Here is a 16549-nt window from a genome sequence, read left to right as displayed (position 1 = left end):
CGTTCGTAACCGGCGGACGTAGTACGTACTGAGTTACCGCTGGTGTGACGTAGAACGTCATCGAACGGCGAGGGTGGAACCTGTGTGCGAACCCTCTTATGCTTCCTATGGCGTCAAGGCTGCCAGAACCGAGGCCCTCGCTAAGCAATTAAGCAAACAAGAGAAATGGAAGGAGGGGTTCGTTATAAATAAGAGAGAAGCCAACAGGCACAGAAACGAAATGGCACAGGGAATTTTTAATTTATTTATTTACTTTGTGTTGTTGATCAATTTAGAATATTACTGAATATGTTATCGCTTAAAGCTAATTGATTAGAAAAGCAGAAGAAAAAACAACGACATGCCGTTGGTGGATTCCGAACCCACGACCTCCGAATTACGCATCCGGTGCTCTACCTCTGAGCTACGGCGACGGCTGTTAAATCTTCTGCTTTCGGGGGTATTTGTGTTTACAAATAACCTAACATTGTGGTTTTGTTTGTGGTTTTGTGGGGTTTAACGTCCCAAAGCAGCTAAGGCTATGAGAGACGCCGTAGTGAAGGGCTCCGGAAATTTCGACCACCTGGGGTTCTTTAACGTGCACTGACATTGCACAGTACACGGGCCTCTAGAATTTCTCCTCCAAAGAAATTCTAGCCGCCGCGGCCGGGATCGAACCCGCGTCTTTTGGGTCAGCAGCCGAGCACCATAGCTACTGAGCCACCGCGGCAGCTTTAACCTAACATTGAGAGTGTTCATCAGCGCCACCCACGTTCGCAAGCGGCGGACGTAGAACGTTCTGAGTTACCGCTGGTGTGACGTAGAACGTCCTGAGTTACCGCTGGTGTGACGTAGAACGTCCTGAGTTACTGCTGGTGTGACGTAGAACGTCATCGAACGGCGAGGGTGGAAGCTGTGTGAGAACCCTCTTATGCTTCCTATGGCGTCAAGGCTGCCAGAACCGAGGCCCTCGCTAAGCTTAGCGAGGGCCTCGAAATTTTTGCAGAAGATATTTTATCATAACGAGTCACTGCGGACATTTCGGATTGACCGAGTCCCATTTTTCTCTGCTCGCCGGCATCACCAACACAAAGTTATCATAACGCAATGCTAAACTGTAATCTTCGCCAATTCATTTCCTTTAAAAATTTAAACTAAGGGGAATAAGATGCCTGCATCATTATTGATGCGAAAGCATTTCTAGGCTACGTCGGCGGGGTGGTGTCACCGAAACCTGTCCGCAGCAGTTGTTACGTTCTCAGAAGAGTGGTCCAACAAAGGAGTGGTTGTAATCGAAAGAGGATGATGTGAGGATGCTGCGCAAAAAAATTATGTTGATAAATGACTAGTTAATTAATCACAGACGAAAATGTCGGAAAAACGTCGAAATAGTGTGGACGTCGATATAGTCAGTGGGCGGAAAAACAGCCGTGGTCGGCAAAATAGTGCAAAAATAGGCAAAGGAGTGAAAATAGAGTTCTAAATAATTAAAATATATTTGATGTGTGGTAATTAATCTAACAAAAAGTTTTATTGATTTAAATTAATTAGCTAATTAATTGTAAGCCAACACCGTTGGACGGTTGAATGGGCTGGGTTGGGATATAGTTAGTGGACGTGAAATCATCCAAAGCGCCAAATTTGAAAAACCAAATTTAATTAAATACTTAATTAAAGCATAAGATACTTACGCTAATTCAGTAGTTAAATTACGAAACAAAAAGTTACAAAGAGGCAAAGAGAGGCGACGATTGCCGAAGAGGCGTGAATGCTTTCGCATTCTGCCAGTTCGTGTCGGCCCGGTGGTCCCGATTTTTTTACACATTAAGGACCGTACACTCGTTAAAAGTACGTTTAGTATTTTGTTATGCTGTTCCTGATTGTATAATTTCTGTTTGTTTCTTTTGTGGTTAGAATTAGCCATGCTTACCGACCATTTACCGTTTTCTGTTTGAGGTTGTTAGTATTCTTTATGTTTTGGGGTTTTTTTTTTGTCAACGAAAGTGTGCAGCGTGCTTTCTTGAAGGGTGTTTTTTATATATTTCTCGGGCAACTTAGCCCACTGTAATTCTGTTGTTATTTTTCTGTGCCTCCGTGATGTTCTTTCTCTTTTTGGTGATATACATCCGCCACCCACACTTTATTATACGGATATTAACCCCGGTGATATCATGAATAAATAAATGTACGCCGCTAGCGCGCTGTCGCAGGATTAGAAGTCCCGACTGCACACTACTTGGTATTAAGAACTGGAAGCATGTCCTCAAAACTAGAGCATTATGTGCATTGTGTCTTCTTTTGCAGCATGGGCACCAATTATGCCTCCAAATAGCATTTAGGTTCATGCAGCCGTAGTCGAGCCTCCTAATTTACGCATCGCTTATGACATGTGCCATCATGAAAATATTTTAGCGTTCTGCATTTTCAGTTTCCCAGACAACGCTGCTGGGAAACTGAAAATTCCTTTTGTCTTGGTTGTGGAGTCCAGAAGAAAAGTTCCCAAAGAAAATGCTGCTTTTTTGAACTGTTCAACCAACAAAACCTTCGAATGAAGGGGTTAACGAAAATGAAGGTGTTAAACAAAAGCTGTGAATCACTTTTAATAGGCTGTGTGGTAATTCAACGCAGCTGTCTGAAGCTGAGCATCCTACGAAGTGGAACACAGCGAATCGTCTACAGTGCAGCTGGCTCGCGCTTCCACAGCTGCAGAGTTCTTGCTGGCTGTGGTGTTGTAGATTATGCACGTTGTGATTGCTTCTTGAATGTCGGATTCAGAGGTTTCATTGAGCACGCGTTCAACAAAAAAACCTTCGCCCGTTTCTAGCAGTGCTGTGGCTGAGGAGTCTTTTTTCTGCGTGATAGCAATCGCGACTTCCTCGCATGCAGAAAACGTGGAGCGTTCCCTTTTTTTACAAGATTTGCTTTTGGACAGCCTTCATTTATTGCGATCCCTTCTGCTGCTATCCATCGCCTATTTCCAGGCACAGGTGGGGGGGAGGGTGATGGACAGGTCAGTGGCGGCGTCTTCATGGTCACTGATTACGGCGGCAAAACGCAGGCAATGGCGTCCTCCGCCGCCACAGTTCCCATATAAGCGTGAAGTAAACTTTCACCGCCTCGGTGAGTGAAGTGTTCTCTATGGATTGCTTTCTTCGGAGAATGCCTACTAGAAATCGCATCTTTTCGACTCAGCTCATGGTATTTGCGGCGAATGGCATCTGCCCTCTCTTTTATCCGTTTCGGTTCGTAGAACACATCAAATAAGATAACCTATTCTCTGCAGCTTCCGTAACCGCTGTTGTAGGTCCAGTGAAACCACTTGCGGCCAATTGTTTCCCTTTACCACTAGCCTGGAACTCAAGCAGAGCTTACTAAATGCATCCTGTTACTCTGGCGCTGGCGACTACGCCACTTGGGTGACAGAACAATGGGGCGCATCGCCATCCCCTGCGCCCGTCAGTACGAGCTCCGTCTACTGCAGAAGTTCCAAAAAAATAAAGCTTAATGAACGCGTAAGGCTTGGCAGCGCTGAACGGGGGCCGGATAACCAAACGCCACACAAACGCGATACTTTATGAATGGTTTGGTTTCTCAGTAAAGTATCGCAACTCAGCTGATCGGTGACGCAAAAATGGCAGGCTCAGTTGAAGTATGGAGACGGACACTTTTACCACGCCACTAGCGACAAATGCAATTCCCCGTGTTGTGAACTCACCTATAAATGTTTCCTAGAGCGTCGAGGACGGCAAACCAAAAGCGACCGTTTAGTTCCAGGAGCCTCGTATTCGTATAGCGCGCTGTATGACATCACTAGTGTTGCGGGCGCAGCTAATAAGACGCGCGTAATGACGTTCACAAATCCGGCTCGCTGGGCACTCTCTATATATAACGCAGTACGAACTTCTCACCAGCCAGCAGCGTCCTGTTCCGGTCAGCGATGTAGGGAAATTTTGCCAGGTTTCTTCGAGGAGCGTTAGTTGTCAAATTCTTGGATTGTCCGTGGGCAGCAGTGGGTGCCAAGTAGAGGAACAAGGGCTGCGACATAAAGTGCAAGACTGGAACGTGGAAACAATGGGTCATGCCACGAACGGAATACCGTTCGTCGCTGCGCGGAGTGGAGTGTGAGAACTGCAATCCTCTAAATTTCACCATGAGCACAAGCCGAACCACAGCATTAGGAACCACAGCAAAGTAGCGCACAGCATTAGGAAGCATTTTCAACAACGTGATACTGGTGATCACTCAAATTGAGCTGTTTTTCCCGAGGCAGTCAGGTTTTGCCGTCTATGCTAGCACACAAGCAAAAGCGCGCTTCAGCAGAAAACCCGAATTACGGCTGCTGTCAATGTTTTTCTGCGCATCATTTTTGTGAAGTTCTGAATAGTTTAATGGTACGGCAAAACAGCGCTGACGGACGGGACGGAAGAAGGTGAGACAAACACATGCGCTGAACAGATGAGCGGAGGCAATAGGCGGAAAGGAAAGTGCCCGATGTACAAGAAATGAATTCAAGGAGAGGGCTGAGTCGGGCTGGTTGGTTCATGTTGAATGGTACGGCAAAACAGCGCTGACGGACTGGACGGAAGAAGATGAGACAAACACATGCGCTGTTTGTCTGTGTTGTGTTTGTCTCATCTTCTTCCGTCCCGTCCGTCAGCGCTGTTTTGCCGTACCATTCAACATGAACCAACCAGCCCGACTCAGCCCTCTTCTGAATAGTTTCGGACTTATTTAGGCTACTGTTCGCTTTGACGATTTGTACCGGCAAAACAACCCTGTTTATGTTTCTTTCAATACCTCTATACTTTCCATGAATATTTTGCTAATCCAACGTTGCGGAAAATCAGCATGAACGCTTTCCTTTTTTGCAAATGCACAAGGGTGTATTGATAACGCCGAAACTATTGAATGTCACTCCCTGGCGCTGCCACATATTCGAGTGGAAATGAACGAAACGGAGCATGTGGAAGATGTTTTTCATAGGCTACGGTTGATTCAGAGGAATAGTATCGCCTTATTCAAGAGTAACCTGTGCAAGACATACTGGTCTGTTACTGGCGGGCTTAGCAGTGTTTCCCATAGTTCTAGCTCTGGGATTGTGAGAACATTACATTACTTTTTTTAGCCTTTTGAAGAGGAGCTTATTTATCTTTCGCCACAAGTTTTTGTCACCTTCCAGACTTTAAAATTCCTGAAACGTGGCCCATGGACAGAGCAAAGAAAGACTCTTATATCTAGGCACTCAGATACTACGGATAGGCACTCAGAGAGCAGCGCTTAGAGATCTGTTGCTACGGAAAGTGCATATTAGAGGCAAAAAAAGCTTGATTTTTTCAAAGGAAGCTCAAAGTAGCGCGCATTTTTTGTATTGTGATGAATATCTTGCTACTGCAAGTGCAAATTAGCTGTAAAACACATTAATTTTTTTTCCAAACAAGGCTCAAAGTAGCGCACCTTTTTCGTGTCGTGATGACGGATGATGTCGACCGCCCTGTCGGTGAACAGCTGGGTTCTGTACACACCGTCAGTATCTGCTGCAAGGGCCTCGTTCTCCCACATGTCGACGCCGCAACTGCTATTCTGCATGCGCGCGAATAACGGACAACTTAAGGAGGCACGCATCTCAGTGCATCACGCGTTTTGTACTTTTTAACTATTTTGGCTAAAACTCCATTATTAAAGTAGATGAGTGAAACGGATTCTTCTTTCTGGTCCTACGCAGGAACACAGTTCTTTTTTTTTTTGGGGGGGGGGGTTTATATTTAACAAGAAATAGTATCACTAGATCTCAGAATACTGAGCCGAGCATCGTCTCGATTTTACTGGTCGGAAACGGAAGGCATAAAAGCAATAAATCATGTAATCACGAGCAAACAGAAAAGTTTTCACAGCCGGAATAAAAAGGTTAGCCGCAGAAAACCGAGTAACCAAGCATGCTTTCCTGAGTGACCGCAGAAGTTAGAGGCAGTAGGGAGGAGCAAGAACCGCGTATCTCCACAAACAGCGTCCTGAGTTGTCGATAAGCTGCTGTCCAGCCAAAGAGAAAGGGAGGAACACTTATCTGCTCTAATTTCAAAAGAAGCTTGCTATGCGGCACCTTGTGAAAGTAACTGTAGCAAAGCAGACATTTGAGCTTGTTGGTGTGAATTCATGGTAGAAAAAACAGCGAGAACTTAGACAGAGAACACAGAAAAGAGGGGAGACACTAAAAGCGCTGAAGTAGTGTCTCCCCTCTTTTCCGTGTTTTCTGTCTAAGTTTGCGCTGTTTTTTCCACCTTGTGAAAGGTTTTGGTGAAATCTGGAAAATAAATCAATTTGTTCGGATTTGTCAGAAGGTGCCCTAAACTTCTGTATGGCTGTTACGAATTGAGGAGCGTAGAGAATTCTTTCGTGCAGCTGGTCTGAACAGGGTTCTGTTCATCTTTAAATTTCAGTATTTTGAGAGTATTTGGTTCGATTAGCCTAGAATAGGATGCAGTTTTATTGATTAGACTGCAGTTTTTCACACAGAGACAGTTACCATTCTTAAAATAAGAATGATTTTTGTTCCAACCCGCCAGACGGCACAAAACAATACGGCAAAGAAACGCAAAAGATTTTCAGGCAAAGCTAGACTGTGACTCAGCACATTTTCCCTCGTGATGCATTGGGAAGGCTGGCCTGTTCTAGAGAAAGTTTAGTATTCAATTGAAGTAGCATTTCAATGACAGTGTCAACAAATACAATTCAGAGAGGTTCAAAATAAACTCACAAAAACATGAAAATTTTCATCGTCGATTGATGGTTGGTTTGGTTTGGTTTATGGGGTTTAACGTCCCAAAGCGACTAAGGCTATGAGAGACGCCGTAGTGGAGGGCTCCGGAAGTTTCGACCACCTGGGGTTCTTTAACGTGCACTGACATCGCACAGTACACGGGCCTCGAATTTCTCCTCCAAAGAAATTCAGCCGCCGCGACCGGGATCGAACCCGCGTCTTTCGGGCCAGCAGCCGAGCACCATAGCCACTGAGCCACCGCGGCGGCCATCGTCGATTGAGAACTGAGAGTGAATATGCTTATCAAGATGCTTATAGGTTTGTTGAGAAGAAATTTCAGCCACCTTCCACAGCATCTCAAAGAACAACTATATTTTACTCGCGTCCGCACAGTACTCGAATATGCATCAGTGTGCTGGGACCCGCACACACAAGAACTTATTGACAAATTGGAAAAAATTCAAAATTAGGCAGTCCGCTTTGTACTTGGAAACTATTCCAGGACACTCAGTATCTCGGAAAGCAAAATGAATCTTCAGTGGCCAGAACTTAGAACTCGAAGAAGAAATCTGAGATTAAAATTTTTGCACAACATTTTCTATTCCAAGACTGGCATAGACGGATCAAAATATTTGAAGCCGCCTTTCTATGTCTCGAAGCGAAGGGACCACAATTTAAAGCTTCATGAATTTCCTTTTAAAGGTGACGTACTCCGTTATTCGTTTTTTCTGCGAACAGTTCGCGAATAGAATGCTTTGCCGCCACATATTGTTAATGTTCTACCTAATGATGCCTTTTTTCACGGGTTAAGTGCATGATTTTTGTTTTTTGAATGTGAAAGTGCCCCCTTGCTGTAATGCTGAAAGGCGATGCAGGTACCAAACAAAAAAATAATAATAAAAAAAAAATCTGACAGAACTCTTAGGGCAAGTAACGACGTTTCCATTCACGGCTTTTCTATCTAACGATGTGTGGTACTTTAATTTCATTTCGTTTCATTTTATAACTCTCAATCCGGTGAGGCGTTATAGAGAGGAGTGGAAAAAAAATAAAAATAAAAAATAAGAAATAAATAAACACTTACAATTCAGAAGAATTAACAGTATCTTTGAATTTATCAGAATCATTGATGGCGACGACAGTGGAGGGCACGTGATTCCAGTCCGACGCAGTTTTGGGGACGAAGGAATTAAGATATTGGACAGACCTGCACTGTGGAATGTACACCTGTAGGTGATGATATCTGCGGGACGATATGTGCACCGGAGGAGTAAACAAGGACTGATTTAGGTTTTTGTTGCTGTTATATATTTCATAAAATGTGCAGACGCGCGAAATGCGGCGCCGTATGGCAAGATGTGGAAGATTAAGCGTTCTTTTCATTTCTGAAACACTGACATGGCGGGAGTAATTGGCCATTTGGAAGCTTGCAGAGCGATTTTGGATGGATTCAAGCTACACAGTGAGAGAGTTAGAGTATGGGTCCCATACTGGAGCAGTGTACTCAATTTCTGAACGGACGAGTGTTTTGTAGAGCAGTAGTTTCACAGGTATAGGGGCAAGGGAAAAGTTGCTACAAATGAAGCGGAGCATGCGGTTGACATCGTTAATAATATATTAAATGTGAGCCATATCGCCACTGTCCGATGTGATACCGAATCGTCAACAATGATGGCATTCTGAATCTTAACATACAGAATTCAAAGAACATAAAAATTGTGCTAATATTGTAGGCATCGTGAACTCTCATTTCTTGGGAAGAACTGCTGCAGAAACAATGATGTCACATCGCATACCCATCCACCAGCTTTGTTCATCGACACAGATCTTTCTCCAATGCTCGATATAAATAGGATATTTAAACTGAGCATTGTGGTTATATAAGGGGCTACGAGACAGACCCGTTTCTCTCAGTGTGCGTGCGCCAAACAAAGATTTCAGAGAGGTTAGGCATCACGATGGTCATGAAGAAAGCCGAAACAGAAAACAGGGACATTAGTACATGTACAGATCTTGCCATTTTGCGACATAATGACTGCCACATTGATGATGTGTATGAACAGGATGGAGGCAAACCAAATTATCAACCAGCTAAGGTGACCAACCAAGAACAACATGCATGATACGCTGCGCTGTGCTGATGACGCCTTTGTGCAGTGCAGCTGGCTTTGCCCTTGAAACCAGTCGGTACTGTGTGTAACTTAAGCACTCGTTACGGGTTTAACGAGTGCTGGAGTTCATACTTGTAGGTTTTATTGAGATAAACGTGTGGAGACACTACAGCGGCAAGAGAAAATGTATGCGGTGAGATTAACAAAGATATCTGTTTGGAAAGGATTGAGCAGAGAGCCGAACTATTCCTTACCGACATACAATACAGGCAGAGCTTTCGCACGGATTATTTTGCATGAGTTATTTTTATAGTGTATCGAAGTGTGCGTGCTACTGTTTGCTATGTACAATGGGTACAGTCCCTGTCATGCTAATTACTGGCTTTTGACTGTGCCCTCCAGCAACAATGATTTTGAATTGATTTGATTTGATTTGTTCTTATTGGTCCCATCTACGCGGGCGCCCAAGCTGTTGCTGCTGCTGTCGCCAACCGCAACGCGCTCTTCCGCGGCGCTGTCGCCATTGCCGCGCAAGGTGTAAAGGACAGGCGCCGACATTATGCACGTTCGAATTCCTCAAAACCAGAAAAAGAACTTAGACGGCGAGAAGGGAAAACCGTGAAGCAGGTGACAATCGGAAAATCCTGTCTTTAGAAGCAATTAAGGTGTAGGACGAAAGTATTTTTGTTTATTTTATTGTAAGTGCCTACAGCACCCATGAGGCATTATTGTAGGGGAATTGACGACTTCAGATATAACCCGCAAAGAGGATATGGGCAACATATCAGCTAAGCAACACAACATAAGAAAACAAGAATATGAATTCTCAACTAGTTAGTATTAACGGTAACATAATATAAGCACACTAAGTTATAATTTCAATAAATATATTTTAAATTTGGTGCGCACACCACATCATTCAAAATATTATTCCAGTCAGGAATTGTGCTAGGAAAAATGAACACAGTAATACGGCATTGATAGCTGTAGACAATTTTCTGTTGTATACTCTCTCCGATATGTATTGTGGGCGCTTTAGATAAGCGCTTTTATTATTACCTGTACAATCATACTACATACCATATGAGAACATCAGTCTGCAGATTTTTCTCTGGATGGGCAAACTCTTCCACCCAATGCGGTGACGATATTATCAGCTTTTTACACGAAAGTTATAATTACCAGTCACAAACCTCGCGGTGCGTTTCATTACCTTTTCCAACCTGTATATGAGAATAACGGTGAAAATGTTCCACGCTGCTCAAGCACAGTCCAACACAGGCCTGACATTTGTCAAATGCAGATCTTCCCTTAGTACTTGGAAAGCTGTTTTAAAATTCCTTTCTAAAATACAAAAAATGACACGCCTTGCCAGATATGACGTCAGTGTGGGCTGTTCAGTCTATGTTTGTTGCGATTATAACCCCTAGAAAGTTAGCATTTTCTATTGCTTGGATTGTGTTATTCCTTAATAGGCACGATTTTTTTCTTTTTTAGCAAGCTGTACAGGCAAACACACGGATCCATTCAATGTCATGCCCCTCTTCAAGTACCAGTCAGAAACCTTGTCAAGGTCAGTTTGTGGCAAACACAAACCATCAAAGCACTCGACAGGGGAATACAGACTGCCGTAGTCAACATATAGTCTGAGAATGGATCTGGGGCCGAAAGGTAAACTGATGAATATGAGAAGGAGCAGTGGTGCGAGCACAGAACCTTGTGGCACTCCAGATGAAACACACGCAGGTGAAACACATGCCCTTGCGCTCCAGAGAGTGGATGCGCTTCACGAGGTTAAGTCATGGCGTGCGTCAGCCGTATCTGTCTTGCACCTAGTGCCAGACGTGGCGCTAAGGGCGCTGGGAAGGTGAAATACCTTGCAATGCCCAATGTCGCAATAAAAGAGCGTTTAAACATAAGTTCGTACAGCCTACAGAGCAACGCAGCCTTACGTATGAGGCGAGGACTCTCTATCCCCCTGCCGCCGGTCTGCTCTCAAATTTCCTAACGGCTTCCGCACGCATTCACCATCGTGTGTGTATTCGCGTGACTTAGTTCTTGGACCGCCCCCTTCTCCTCCTCCCCGGAACTATTTTCACTAACGGTGGGTGGGGAACGTAACGCGTGGCAATTTGATGCAGGATGCACGCGTAGCTCTACACTTGAAGGCCGTGTTTTTTTTTTTTTTAATTCAAACTGTTTTTGGGTTTCGTGCTACGAATTGGAGAAATCTGGTTTGGTTTGGTTTATGGGGTTTAATGTCCCAAAGCGACTAAGGATATGAGAGACGCCGTAGTGGAGGGCTCCGGAAATTTCGACCACCTGGGGTTCTTTAACGTGCACTGACATCGCACAGTACACGGGCCTCTAGAATTTCTCCTCCAAAGAAATTCTAGCCGCCGCGGCCGGGATCGAACCCGCGTCTTTTGGGTCAGCAGCCGAGCACCATAACCGCTGAGCCACCGCGGCGGCTTTGGAGAAATCTCGTCTTAAACAAAAAAACACGCTTTCTGTCCATAACTACCACCCTATTTCTATGTTATCTTCTTGCGAAATGCTCAAACATATAGTTGCGAAGTCCTTCTCTGATTTCTTGGATAAATGTAACATATTATCGTCTTGTCATCATGGATTTAGAAACTGATTTTCTACTGCCGCTGAGATTTCAACGGTTGTCCATTTCCTTTCTATTCTTGAGAAAGCAGGTCTGGTTGATGTAATATTTCCAGACTTCAGTAAAGCTTTCGACTGTGTCCATCGTGACGAATTCATTCTGAAATTAAAACCACCTCGTCTTGCTCAATTTCTCATAGACTAAGTTTCCGCTTAATTAGCCGGTCCCACACAGGATGTTAACACTAACGATCTCAAACTGTCCCATTCATCTTAGGAGTACCGCACGGAATTGCGTCTTGGGGCCGCTTTTGTTTTGGTATTTTTTCTAACATCGTAGAAGTTATTGCGATAAAAAAGCGGTTTCTTCGTAAATAATTGTGGTATTCTCAAGAAAAGCTCCGAAACTGATCAAGCTGCACTGAACTCAGCCCTAAATTCCGTAGGCGACTGGACGGATAAATGGGGCATGAAATTAAACTTCTCAGAAATAAGCCTTTCTACGCGTATCGGGAGAAAAACGTCATCTTCATTTCACACACGTAATCCAGGGGTGTCACCTTACTGAGCTTAATGAATTCAAATACTTGGGAGCGACGATAACAAGTGACCTTTACTGGAATACACATATTGTCACGACCAGAGGAGCCGTGAAGGTAGACGTCGGGAAGAACCCAAGACCGGGAGCCTTCTTTTAATTATGGAGCCAGCCTCCACGACACAGAACAGAACAGCGCGCCACGAGAGCCCACCGCCGCTTCGTCGTCGTCTTCGACTCAGCGCGGAGGCCGCGCGGCGCATTAGGCGCGTGGCATTATTCCCCCCCGCGAAAGCAAACATCGTCTCGATGTGGAATGGGGTATGTACAGTGAGGGGAGGAGGAACAAAAAAAAGACTGGGGGTGAGGTGAACTATACAGTGCGCGCTAGATGACATGCAGGAAGAGTCAAGTTCACACGTGGGGTAAGGGGATAAGGTACGAAACAGCGTGAACACAGCGCTCAGTCACGCGAAAAGTACGGCTTTAAGCGCACTACATGCACGATTTCAGGCCGTTGACGCTGAGGGCCGGCGACCACAGTTCCATGGGGGACAACTTCGTAGTTGACGCTGTTCAGGCGGCGCAGGACTCTGTACGGGCCAAAATACCTATTTAAAAGCTTTTCGCACAATCCCTTGCGGCGCACTGGTGCCCACACCCACACGTGGTCGCCCGGCTCGTAGTGCACATCCCTGTGCCGAAGGTTATAGTGTCGGGCATCGGCGGATTGCTGGTCCTTGATGTGCAAGCGGGCCAGCTGACGGGCCTGCTCTGTTTGCTCCACGAAGTGGCCAGCTTCAGGGGGAAGCTCTGCGTCGCCGTACGGCAGCATGGCGTCTAGCATCATGCGGACCTCTCTGCCATCACGAGACGGAACGGGGTGAACTGGGTGGTTTCCTGCGTCGCGGTATTATATGCGAAGGTGACGTACGGCAAGGCCTCATCCCCGGTTTTGTGTTCAACGTCGACGTACATCGAGATCATGTCCGCCAATGTTTTGTTGAGCCGTTCCGTTAGACCATTGGTTTGGGGATGATACGCTGTTGTTGGTCGATGAGCAGTATGGCTAAGCGCTAAGATGTCACGTAGGAGTCGGGCTGTAAACGCCTTGCCTCGATCAGTAATGATGGCCGATGGGGCGCCGTGTCTAAGCACGATGTCGTGCATAAAGAAGTGGGCAGCTTCGGCGGCAGTACCTCGCGCAAGGACCTTCGTTTCAGCGTAGCGGGTCAAGTAGTCTGTAGCGACTACGATCCACTTATGGCCGGAAGACGAGAGAGGAAATGGCCCCAGAAGGTACATGCCGACTTTGTCAAATGGCATTTGTGGTGGCTCGATGCACTGAAGCAGTCCAGGAGGCTTGAGCGCGGGTTTTTTTCGCCGCTGGCATTGCCGGCATGTCCGGACATAATGCTTGACACTTGAAGTTAGGTTGGGCCAGTAATAGGTCTGCCGGATTCGGGATAAGGTGTGGGTAACTCCAAGGTGGCCGGAAGTCGGTTCATCATGGCAGGCAAGGAGGACTTCACCCCGCAGATCAGACGGTATGACGAGCAGGTAAGTTGTCGGACTTGAAGTAGAGTTCTTTTTATAAAGCACCCCTCTCCACAGGCAGAACGACGATAGTCCACGAGCTAGGTTTCGTGGTATTTCAGGGCACCCACCTTCGAGATGTTCGATGAGCAGACGGAGCTCGGCGTCGGCACGCTGTCTGGAAACGAGCTCAGATGTGTTGACCGCTCCAAGGAAGCTATCATCGTCGGTGGTGTCTTGCGGAGGAGGTTCGACGGGAGCGCGTGACAAGGTATCAGCGTCGGTGTGTTTCCGGCCTGACTTGTAGGTGACGGTGAAATCGAATTCCTGCAGGCGTAATGCCCAACGTGCTAGGCGGCCGCAAGGGTCCTTTAAATTTTTCAGCCAGCACAGCGAGTGGTGGTCGGTGATGACACGCAACGGTCTACTCTTTAATTTGGCGATGCTCCATCTCCCGGACCAGTTGCAGGGTATTGACGGCATACGGCATGCGCTGTATGCCGATGATATCACGATCTGGGCCACAGAGGGAAACTTAGGGCGCATGGAGGAATGCCTGCAAACAGCCGCTCACGTAGTGGATCGCTACGCAGGGCACTGTGGTCTCCAATGCGCACCCAGCAAATCTGAATTTGTACACCTTAGGGCATCACCTAAGGACAATACCAAAATACATCTCTCCTTAACAAGTGGCCCCATACATGAGGCCAAAGAAATTCGAATACTCGGACTCTTCATCAATAGCCAAAGAAGAGTAGACACAACATTGCACAAGCTCCGCAAAATTGGAGACCAGGTGGGCCGTATGGTCCGTCGCGTCTCCAATAAGAGAGGGGGTTTGCGAAGCAAGGATGCAGTTCGGCTGGCCCATGCTTTCGTAATCAGCCGAATTCTCTATTCGGTCCCTTATCTACACTTGCGGAAGCACGACGAAGACAAAGTTGAGGTAATAATCCGTAAAATGATGAAGAGGGCACTTGACCTTCCTGTCTCCACCTCCAATGCGAGACTTCTTGCATTGGGAGTGGTGAACACCTTTCAGGAGCTCAAGGAAGCCCATCTCACAAATCAATACACGAGGCTAGCCCAAACGAAGTCGGGCCGGGACTTGTTAACCGCGCTTCACATCCAACACGATTTCCACATTCAGGAGCGGGTCCGAGTGCCCGAACTCTGGAGACGCGCCGTCAGAGTTCGACCCCTCCCCACTAAGATGGATAAGGAAGACCATAGTGGTCGTCGCCAGGCTAGGGCGGAAGCCTTAGCGCGCCACTATGGCAACAAGCAAGGTGTCTACTACGTAGATGTAGCCGGGCCGACCCACGGGGCGTGGTACACTGCCGCGGTCATACATCAAGAAATACAGGTGGATGGTCTCTCCTTTCAAGCCCCAGGCACAACACAAGTTGCTATCGCCCTAGCTGCTTCTGATACCAAATCAAAAAACATCATAACAGATTCGCGTTCGGCGTGTAAAAATTATGAGGCTGGCTGGATAACTCCACTAGCTGAACGAATACTAAGGAACTGCAGCCGAGACACCGATCCTACTCCCCGCTGCATAGTTTGGACTCCGGGCCATCAGGGCCTAGCAGGAAACGAAGCTGCAGACGCGGCGGCCCGAGCACTCATTCTCCGGGCGTTCCCATTGGCTCCTGAGCACCTGAAACCTGAAGGTGGCTCTTTACTCTCGTTCAAAGACATAACATCTTATTATAAGGATAGGCACCGCGTGTACCCCGCCCCTGCAAAGGGACTGGGGAAAGCAAACGAACGCGTTCTTCTTAGACTATTCACTAATACAATGCTGTGCCCGGCAGTATTAAAACACTTCGATCCCGCGTTCACTGCCAGGTGTGAACACTGTGGCGAGGTGGCTGACACCTACCACATGGTTTGGGCTTGCCAGCGCAACTCAGCTCTCTCTCCCCACCCCAACCCTACCAGAGAGGAATGGGAGGTGGCCCTGCTTGGCTGCTCGGACCTTCAGGCCCAAAAGGCTTTGGTCAAGAGGGCTAAGCTGGCGGCTTCGACCAATGGGGTCCCGGAATAGGGACTCCACCCATTGCGGGGCTCTTTAAGAAAGCCTCACCTCTTTTATTAAATAAAGGCTTTTCATCATCATCATCATCTGGCATAGAAGTATGGGCGGAACTTGGCGGCGGCCCAGACTACCGCTAAACATTCTTTTTCCGTGGTAGAGTAGTTCAACTCAGCACGCGACAGTGCGCGGCTGGCGTAGGCAATTACTTTGTCGACACCGTTTGGCCGCTGAACTAGAACGGCGCCAAGACCGACGTTGCTCGCTTCCGTGTGCACCTCCGTATCGGCATCTTCGTCGAAATGTGCCAGGATGGGCGGTGATTGGAGTCGGCGTCGTAACTCGTCGAAGGCAGTCTGTTGTTCGTTGCCCCAGGAAAATGACGTGTCATCACGGGTTAAGAGCGTCAGAGGGCTGGCGAGCTGGGCGAAGTTTCTAATGAAGCGGCGATAATAGGAGCACAGGCCCAGAAAACGTCGGACTGCTTTTTTGTGGGAGGGGACCGGAAAGGCAGCAACGGCAGCAAGCTTCTCTGGGTCAGCGCGGATTCCGTCAGCACTAATGACGTGCCCGAGGAACTTCAATTCGGTGAACCCAAAGTGGCATTTTTCTGGTTTGAGGGAGAGGTTGGCGGATCGAACGGCTTTGAGGACAGTCCTGAGGCGGTGCAGATGTTCCGTGAACGTTGCGGAAAAAATGATGACATCGTCAAGATAAACAAGACAGGTCTGCCACTTCAACCCGGTGAGAACGGTGTCCATCATTCTTTGGAACGTAGCAGGAGCACAGCAGAGCCCGAATGGGAGGACGCGAAATTCGTACAAGGCCGGAAATGGGGTGGAAGATATGACTTGGGAAGGGTGCAAGGAGCGACAATATACTTATGTGAGGTTCTAGGAAATAGTCTGACCACGTGCAAGACATTTGTTAATTTAAAATTATGCTGACCCTGGAATGTACCTGAGAGATTCCAGGTT

General features: G+C 46.9%; 1 pseudogene; it reads right to left on the bottom strand.

Annotated features, from left to right (window-relative positions):
• LOC149326528 (arylsulfatase B-like) overlaps positions 1-16549 on the bottom strand; it is a 219435-nt pseudogene that overhangs the window by 133885 nt on the left and 69001 nt on the right.

The sequence above is a fragment of the Amblyomma mixtum genome, chromosome 10, assembly GCF_055824585.1.
Source record: "Amblyomma mixtum isolate Tamu chromosome 10, ASM5582458v1, whole genome shotgun sequence".
Taxonomy (NCBI): Eukaryota; Metazoa; Arthropoda; class Arachnida; order Ixodida; family Ixodidae; genus Amblyomma; species Amblyomma mixtum.
The sequence above is the reverse complement of the archived record's forward strand: the minus strand, read 5'-3'. Positions and strand labels throughout refer to the sequence as shown.